Raw genomic sequence first — 9,283 nt, 5'->3', positions numbered from 1 at the left:
TTTTTTTTTTTTAATGTAGACGAGTCAAGGAATTTAATTCATAAAGGCTGAAATTTGATTTGATTTAATTTAATTTGTTGGTGTTCCAATGCGTGTAAAATTCGTCTACCTGAACAAGAGAATCTAAAACTATTCCCCAAATGGCTAAAACTATGCTAGCCCATGCTTGAATAAATTTGTGTATATTTGTGAAATTATTGAAAGAGAGGTGTTAAAGAATAAATATAGAAAATACCACTCTCTAGCTTGCTTTGTTGTCCTAAATATGACCAAATATGAATTATAGGGATATATTTCATGCTTTGATGTCCTTAAACGAACAAGGTTTGTGATACATAGTACTATTTCACATCTTCCATATCTCTCATATTTATAGTATATTATTGATTAATCATATATTTCCCATGTTGTTTTCTTGTTGTCTAAATCAGGGTAGTCTTATAAATAGGAGATATTGTATTTTTCTCAATCAATCTAGAAATACAATTATACTTATTTTATTTTCAAGCTTTTATTTCACTTTTGTATTGTTTTTGGTTTGATCGACGGACAAAGCTCCCGCGACTGCACTTTATCCCTCTGCCGATCGCAATTGCGACGCCGGAATCTTGTTAAGGAAAATTATCCCTTAACAGTATGGTGCCGTGTTGCGATCGATAAGCCTTTTGCTAGTTTTCTTTTTGAATGCTTTGTTTTGTTGCGTTGCTTGTAGAACTATTTTGCTCGGAACTTCTTGCCTCGAACATTTTCGCTCCATACACTAAAAAAGGTTTGTTTGTAAAATAGAGAATACGATTAGAAAATTCAATGCGATATTTCAAACACCACACGGAATCATGTTTATATATGTTTTAAACACAAATGAATTATGATTATCCATATATGTGTAGTGCATGTTTAGTGGAGTAATATATATATATATATATATATATATATATATATATATATATATATATATATATATATATATAGGGAGATGATCAAAATAAGTATATGTTTAAATCCAAAAATGCAGACCAAATCTTGGCCCTAGGATTAGATGATCTAATGGTCAATAATTAACCAAAAACACGGAAGGTCATAATTAAGCAATTTTAGGTCATATTATAATATTTGGGTTTAATGTCATGATAAGATCGTTTTAGCTCATGCTTTGTTAGCATGACCTAAAAATTACCTAATTATGACCTAAAAGTGACCTAATTATGATATTGTTCTGCGTTTCTGTATTTAAATCTAGTTTTGCATAGATCAAAACCCTATATATATATATATATATATATATATTAAGTTAACATGATATGATTCGATTAGCACAAAATTGCTTCAAATAAACATTTTTACATCTTTGAACGCAATAAATTAGTCATATGTGTTAGTTTGAATGAAGAATTTTCAAATATTTCATTGACATAATGGTTCAATTACGTCAACAACATACGCTGGTTCCAGTAATTGGGGATACTTTCCTATCGAGAAATTAAAAAAATGATCAATTGATTCAATTCGACGGTTAATGATACTTAATTCTATAACTCAATTAAACTAGAGCATCAGCAATAGCGGACGTCCACGAGGAATTCCCACCGGCGTGCGGGAATTCCGTGGCGGACGTCCGCCATTGTTCGTCCCTTCCACGGATACGGAATTCTGCGAAGGAATTCGCAGTTCCGCGGCGTTCCGCGGAATTCCGTGCGGACGTTAGCCATTGCGTTGACGCCCGCAGAATTCCCGTTTAATGCATTAAATGTTTTTTTTTGGTTCCTATATATACATCCCGTTGAACTTCATTTCATTCGCACCACTTGTATTAACAAATTTCTCTCTCTCTAAATTTCTTTTATATATCCGTATGGGGATACCCCACGACGATGTCGATCGAGTCCTTGCATTCGCCGACATGCGCCAAAAACAAGCTCATGTTCAACTCCAGAACGATATTATTGAAGAAGTATGGCAGCGGAGGGGTCGTCGTTGATGTGGGGGTGGGCATTATTGAAATGTATTTTTTAATTTGGTGAAATATACTTTTCTTTTTTTTATTAATGGAATATTTTTCCCTATTTGTGTCGACTATTTAATTCCGTAAATTTCTTACTTCCGGAAACTGTTTAATTTGTGAATTTGTGAATTTTTTTTATTGTGGAAATTCAGCGGGGAATTCTGCCACTGTGCAGTGGGAATTCCGTATGATGTGGCAGTGCAGTGAGAAGTCCGTATGACGTGACATTGGGTGTTTTTGGGAATTCCGCGGGGAATTCCGCCGGGAATTCCGCACCAATGCTGATGCTCTTAAGCTGAATGCATTGCCGCAGTTTTTATCGGGCTTTGTATCTGTTGAACTCTAATTCCCACTTCGATAGGCTTAAGAGCATCCATAACGGTGGCGTCCGTCGCCACGGCCGTCTGCGCCGCTGGCACAGACGCTACCCGCCGCCGTGCCAGCGAGCAGCTGACGTGGCGCGCTGGGATTCGTCAACGGCATAGCCGTTGTGTTTAATTTTTTTTTTTAATTAAAAAATCGGTTTTTAATTAAAAAAACTGATAAAAAAATTTCACTTCCCAAAAAAAATATATCCGTTTATAACCGTTTTTTTTCCACTTTTTAATTTTTTTTTCATTTTTTACCCCTAAAATACACACTTTCATCTATAAATACCCCCAATTTCACTCCCAAAAATTCACATCAAACTACACAATTCTCATCTTCATTCTCTCATATCCATTTTCATCTTCAATCTCTCATATCCATTTTCATCTTCATTCTCTCATACCCTACAATTGGGGACATGATATTGGGTCTCAAAAAACAATTGGGGTTGGTGCCGTCGGATGCGTAGTCTTCCTCGGGTAATATTAGCCAATAATCATGTAATTTTTAATTTTTAGGAGTTTAATTATGTAATTTTTAATTTTTAGTTTTTTAATTATGTAATTTTTAATTTTTATGATTTTAATTATGTAATTTTTTAGGATTTTAATTATGTCTTTTTTATTTTATTTGTAATTTGTAATATTTATTGTGGTTTTTTAATGAATTTTAGTATTATGGAAATGTTAATTTTAAATTAATTGTGCTCTTCCTTGCGGAAGAGCACAGTTGTGGGTGTTGTGCTCTTGCCATAGAGCAGGCAGAAAAAGTGGGGTCGGGCCCACAACCGTGCCGCTGGCAAGAGCACGGTTGTGGATGCTCTAAGCGTATGTGTATTACTATTATATAAAAAAATCATTTTGAAGACGTCCACTAAATTCAACAAAAATATAATATTCCCCCCATCTCCGATTAATTGTCAATCTTTTCCATTTCGGTCCGTCCCTCAATAATTGTCACATTTCATTTTTACCATGAATGGTAAGTAGGTCTTACATTTCACTAACTCACTTCATTCACATTTTATTATAAAAGCAATATAAAAAAGTGGGTCCCACATTCCACTAACTTTTTCAACAAACTTTTCTTTACATTTTTTAAAACTCATGTCCGGTCAAAGAGTGACAATTAATCGGGGACGGAGGGAGTACTAAAATCTTACTGTAAAATTCTACTTGTTTTACTCGTTAATTTGATAGTACTTACAATTTCTGTTTAAGCTTTCTCATTTAAAATCCTCTCTTCTGTATTTTTCACTACCAGTAAAAAAGAATTTTTTTTTTCCTAAGCTTCTTTCATTTTGAAATTCAGCCCGACGATATTAGATAAAATATATAAAAAACAAAAGTATAAGGATATATTAAAATAAAAATATTGAACAAGGATCTCACGTAACAAAAATAAAAGTCTTGCTAGAGTGTTATATCTATTTAACTCAAACGTATATAAAAATTCTGACATACACATTAGGTAATTTGAACACCAAAACCAAAAGGATAACTATAATCAAAACAGTCAAACATAAACCTTTTACACTAATAATCTAGTTAAGGATATTAACTACATACGCAATCCCTAGATAATTAGACATTAGCAAATTCAATAAAAAAAATAAAATCAATAAACTACTTATTCCAGCTAAGTAATGAACGATTTTGATATGTGCGTATGATATACGTTAATATACTATTATACTATTAATGCCACTTAATTGGAAATATGTCACATGGGTAAGTAACTGTCATTTAACAAAATTTCTACAGAATATTCTTATGTCACAATCTAAAGTCAATGACCAAGGCATTGTCATATACTGTATTTCAAAACTTTGGAAAATAAAATAACAAAAATTTATCTCAATATAAGTCGACATATATTAGTCAAATATAGACTATTTATTTAGGCTGCAGAGTCTACATAAGTAGTCTGCACGAGTTAGCATAATGCAATTTATTTCAACCATTATGTTCACACTATATTTTCTTTTTATTTTTTTATTTAAAAAGCAACAGGCATGCACCCCATGTAATATTATATCACCGGTAATACTAATTATCTAAGCGTGACAATAAATCTTGCAACAATTTCTTGCTTTGTATATATACGACTGAATATATGAATCTCAAGAAAGTTGTGAAATTTTATCGGAGGTTGTTATATATGTTGAAATAATGAGGAGTTAATTGAGAGCAATTGATCATTACTCATATTGCGCTGCGAAATGAATTCCGAATTATGATTGGTTGTATCATTTATTATTACTATCTTCATCCACGAAAAGAATCTTAGTAGTTAACAACATAAATATTGAAATAAAATTAATAAAAATGAGATAGATAAAAAAATAATTAAAGTACTATTAATGAAAAATAAATCACCTCGTTAGAAAGATAAAATTTATTATAGATAAATAGAGACTATTTTGTGATTATTTTTTATGGACGATGATATCATAAACAACGTTCCGTAACATCTGAATACTACTAGTAGTTTTTTGGAATAAATGATCAACATTTTTCTTAAATGAGGTCTCTTGATAGTGAGGATTTCCACTCGAGAAAAATCGTACAAAATGAAAGGTGACATATATAGTTAAAAATATTGTAAAATTCTTAAATTTGGAAGTGTTTGAAAATTCGTCGAAAGAAGGTCGAAGAAAATGTAAGTTGTAAACCACAAAGTCTAAAGCTAAAAAAGGCATGAGCCAATACACTTTTTAGATTATCCAAAGACAATTGGATAGCCGAAACTTTGAAACTATGAGAATATATATAAGAATTGTATGTATGTTAATTTGTTAATAAGTCGTAATTTTTCAATATGTTATGGTCGCACTCAGTTTATTACTTTCTCATGGAAAATTAATTAATCAAAAAATAAAACACATTAAATTCTATAGTCTCTTGTTGGACGTAACAATTAATCGTTAAGTTTACATAGATAGATACAGGCTATATGCCACAAATGATATCAAAAATACAATCAGTACTGTCTTCGGATTTTGGAGAAAAATTTAATTAGAAATTATATTTTCAATCCATATTTAAATTTGCAATAGCATTCAGTTTGATTGTCAATATAAGATAATACTTGTGCTAGATACAATGTAGCGAACTTGATACGTGATTGAGAGATCAATCAAACTTTAATGAGGTTTTATCTCAAAGCCAATAAATAATAAGATTCATAAGAAAATAAGTAAATAACTCACTAAGTTAAGTTTAATTTTATTTCACGTTTCCAATATACGCCAAGTCACATGTGAATATAAGCACGCCCTTCACATGTGAATAGTAACACACCCCTTCATATATGTAGCCTTTGTATTGATTAATATCTAAACAAAATATAACGTGACCTTCATCGACAAATTCAGTTTGATCATGAGTTTGCCTCCATACCATGCTAGATTTTACTTGACCTAGATATTGTCTTAGTTATTGAAACGTACCTGATATATAAAATTAATTGCTGATAAGATGAGTGACTCATTATGTATTTAGATCGATCCTCATTAGAGTAACATATCTTAGTTTAATCAAAATTTCCAATAATTTTATTAAATATAGCTATTTTTTTATAATTCAAACTCATAATATGTTCATCACAAAATCGTCACAGGATTAATTAGCAAATCCTCCCATTGAATCAAGGGATATTGGCATATAATATCATGTAATTTTAAAAAAGTTGGGTTTTTCCCACGAACTTTGAAATTGACAAATAATATCACGAACTTTACCCCGAGTTTGTTATTTCCCACCAATGAAAAAATTCCCAATAATATTAAATAATATTATGATACAGATTTTTTTAGTAATTTCTCGACAACAATTTTGAGAGCTTCAAGTTTTTCAATCTTTGAAGATATTTTTTCTTGAAGCACACCCTCCAAAATTGTTCTTCAATCTATTAAAATAACATGAATTTTTCCATTCGGGGAAAAAACAAACCCGGGATAAAGTTCGTGATATTATTTACCAATTTTAAAGTTCGTGGGAAAAATCCAACTTTTTGAAAGGTTCATGATATTAGATGTCAATATCCCTTGAATCAATTACTTGCCGTTAAACATTGACGAGCTCAAGATTTAATAGACAACCAACCTGCAGGCCCAACTAAAATTATCTCACTGGTCCAAACTAAAACACTTAGCTCCCAACAAAATTTAAATTTGATAGCCCATTATGTGTTTATTTCATGCAGCGGCCCAAATACAATTAAAATGAAAATAAAATTGCCCAAAGCCTAACATACTCCCACCATTTATATCGGTCTCTCTCTCATCTCTCAATTCCATCTCAAAATTCCCAAATTGAAGAACAATCCCTAGATCGAAGACAGACACAGCGGCGCCTCACCCCTCGCGCCGCCGGCATTCCGTTCCTCCCTCCCCATCCTCTCTCTCTTCCAAACACAATCCCCAATTTAGATAAATTGTGAAGTAGCACCTCCATCTCTCTCAACTATATCTCTCGTCTCCGGCGAGGGACGTTCGGCATCATCGGGATCTCTCTCTCCCTCTCGGCTGCTGTCACACCGTCACGCAGCCAGCGCCGCCGCTGTCACCAGCATCTTCGCAGAATTGCCGTCGTCGCTGACTCTGGTGTGAGACACGGCGTCGGACTTCGTGCTCCGGTGACCGAAGTCAGCAGCCGTCGTCTACCCGCGCCGCTGCAGCCTATGGCTACTCGTAGCTAAGTCTCGATTTAAAATTCCTAGTCTACATCTTATCCCAGTTTTGAGAATGTCGGGCTTTGTGATGTTGGAGATCTTGGCTAAAATCGTATGAGCATGTATGGATTTCTTTGGTTGGGTGTTCATAATTGTACATGACTAAGGAATTTAGGAACTTAAGTTGGTGTGGTTACTGAGTTTGGGTAAAAGGCAGTTGCCTGTTGTTTCTCTTGTTTCATTATGTGGTAAAGCTCTAAACTTTCCTGTCCTAAGCATGGTATCCGAAACAAGGCAGGGGTGTGCTAGTGTTTTAATTGTTCTTCCATTATTCTATCATGCTGTTAAGATCTGAAGTGGTGGTGCTCTAAACATCCTTGAGGTTTATCTATGGATCTATATGCTATATGAGCTTGAATTTAGAGTGTTGGTGGGATTACCTGTTAAAAGTTGCAGTTGCCTTGATTTTCAGTTCTTGATTTCTCAAAGTTCACTCACCTACTTTGAAGTTCCTAGTTGCAGTGTTAGGGAAAAGGGTTGAGTTTGAGCTTTAGCATAAAGTACTTGTGGTAAGGGGAGGAATGGTATTAGAAATGGGCCACTCACCCCTTCAAAGGTTATCCACACTTATTTAGATTAGATGGGATCTTCACCAAGTCGATGTGGGACAGAATTTAGATAATTTAACACGCCCCTCACGTGTGGACCGGAAAGGACATCGGTCTTCCATCACGTGGGTAGGCAATGCAAGAGAAACCATCATCGATGTGGGCCGGAAAGGACATCGGTCTTCCACTCGTGAGGTAGATAAGAGATAAAGAGAAAACCATCATCGACTTGGGCCCGCTCTGATACCATATTAGAAATGGGCCACTCGTGAGGTAGATAAGAGATAAAGAGAAAATCATCATCGACTTGGGTCTGCTCTGATACCATATTAGAAATGAGCCACTCACCCCTTAAAAGGCCTCATAAGGGGGAGGGTTATCCACACTTATATAGACTAGATGGGATCTTCACCAAGTCGATGTCGGACAGAATTTAGAGAATTTAACAAATGGCGTTACCCATGGAGAGTAGGAGCTCTCTGCTGGAATTTTACTCACTCAACTCACAACTCTCTTTCTCGATTGCTGATTGAAATGTTGTGGTAAAGGAGTAAGGTCAAGGGGAGGCACACATATATAGAGGTTTTGTAACTGAAAAATCTACCAGGCAGATTGTGTGCAGGAATGAATCAGTTATTTGAGTGTTGGCTGTTCATTTGGGGTAGTACAGGGGTGTACTCGTGGAATTAATGTAGTTGTTCCCTCATTTGCTATCCATCCTACTGCAGGAGTTCCTTTTATCTGACCCTTTACAGCACCTTTAACTGAATTTTTGGTGGTGGTTTTGCAGATGTACAAGTAGAGGATGCAGGGGTTTGTTGGGAGTGGATTTACAGTAGCTGCAGCTGCAGCTGCGCTTTTTGGCAAGGTATTTTGGTCTATCTTGGAAAGTTGTTGCTCCCTTTTCTTTACTTAGGAGACAGCTAGTCTTAGTACTTCTAAAATCTTGTTTTCATGTTACAGTTGCTGGGAAGAGGAGCTGGTTCGTACATGGACTAATTTCGAACATAGGGGCCGAGCTAAGGGCTTGGGCCTGAGGAGAAAGCCCAAGAGTGCAAGCTATATAGAATTATAATTTCTTAAGCTCTTGGCCAATACTGTGTATTTTGTAATAGCATCCATAATTCCTTTTTCTTCAACTCATAAACCCACATGTATTTAATCATGTAAGTTAATGTGTACTTTGAGATGTATGCCAACACTTTAGTTTGGGATTGAAATCTTCATATTCTTCTCGACGTTTGTTATGTTTAGTAAATATATGAAATTGTTTTGGTTCATTTGACACTCACTTTATTTTGCTTCGCGAACTATCAACATTTGCATATCCAACAAAAGTAACAGTTCTATTTATTTTAACATAACAAGAGAGTGACATTTTATTTTCAAAGTCCGATAAAATTCTTAAAACTTAAGCAAATAAACAAGCGGGTATTACAATTAGCATGCATGTATTAGGTATATCACGTTTAATCGTTTACTTTCTTGCCTGTAATGAAGAAAAATAGTGTATAATAATGTGTAAACAAAGATATGGGGATCAATTTACCAAAAAAAAGAAGATATGGGAATCAAATCAATTACCGTGATTTGGTGATTAGAGAAAACTCGTGTTAATTATTACTATGGA

At 34.3% G+C, this 9,283-nt stretch overlaps 1 long non-coding RNA gene across 1 annotated transcript; it reads left to right on the top strand.

Moving 5' to 3' along the window:
* The first annotated feature begins 7,975 nt into the window (after positions 1 to 7,975).
* Positions 7,976 to 8,891, top strand: LOC121779828. Its single transcript, XR_006045941.1, has 2 exons — positions 7,976 to 8,521; positions 8,617 to 8,891. It is a non-coding gene; the product is annotated as an uncharacterized LOC121779828 (long non-coding RNA).
* The last annotated feature ends 392 nt before the right edge of the window (positions 8,892 to 9,283 follow it).

Source organism: Salvia splendens, chromosome 19 (genome assembly GCF_004379255.2).
Source record: "Salvia splendens isolate huo1 chromosome 19, SspV2, whole genome shotgun sequence".
Lineage (NCBI taxonomy): Eukaryota > Viridiplantae > Streptophyta > Magnoliopsida > Lamiales > Lamiaceae > Salvia > Salvia splendens.
The sequence above is the reverse complement of the archived record's forward strand: the minus strand, read 5'-3'. Positions and strand labels throughout refer to the sequence as shown.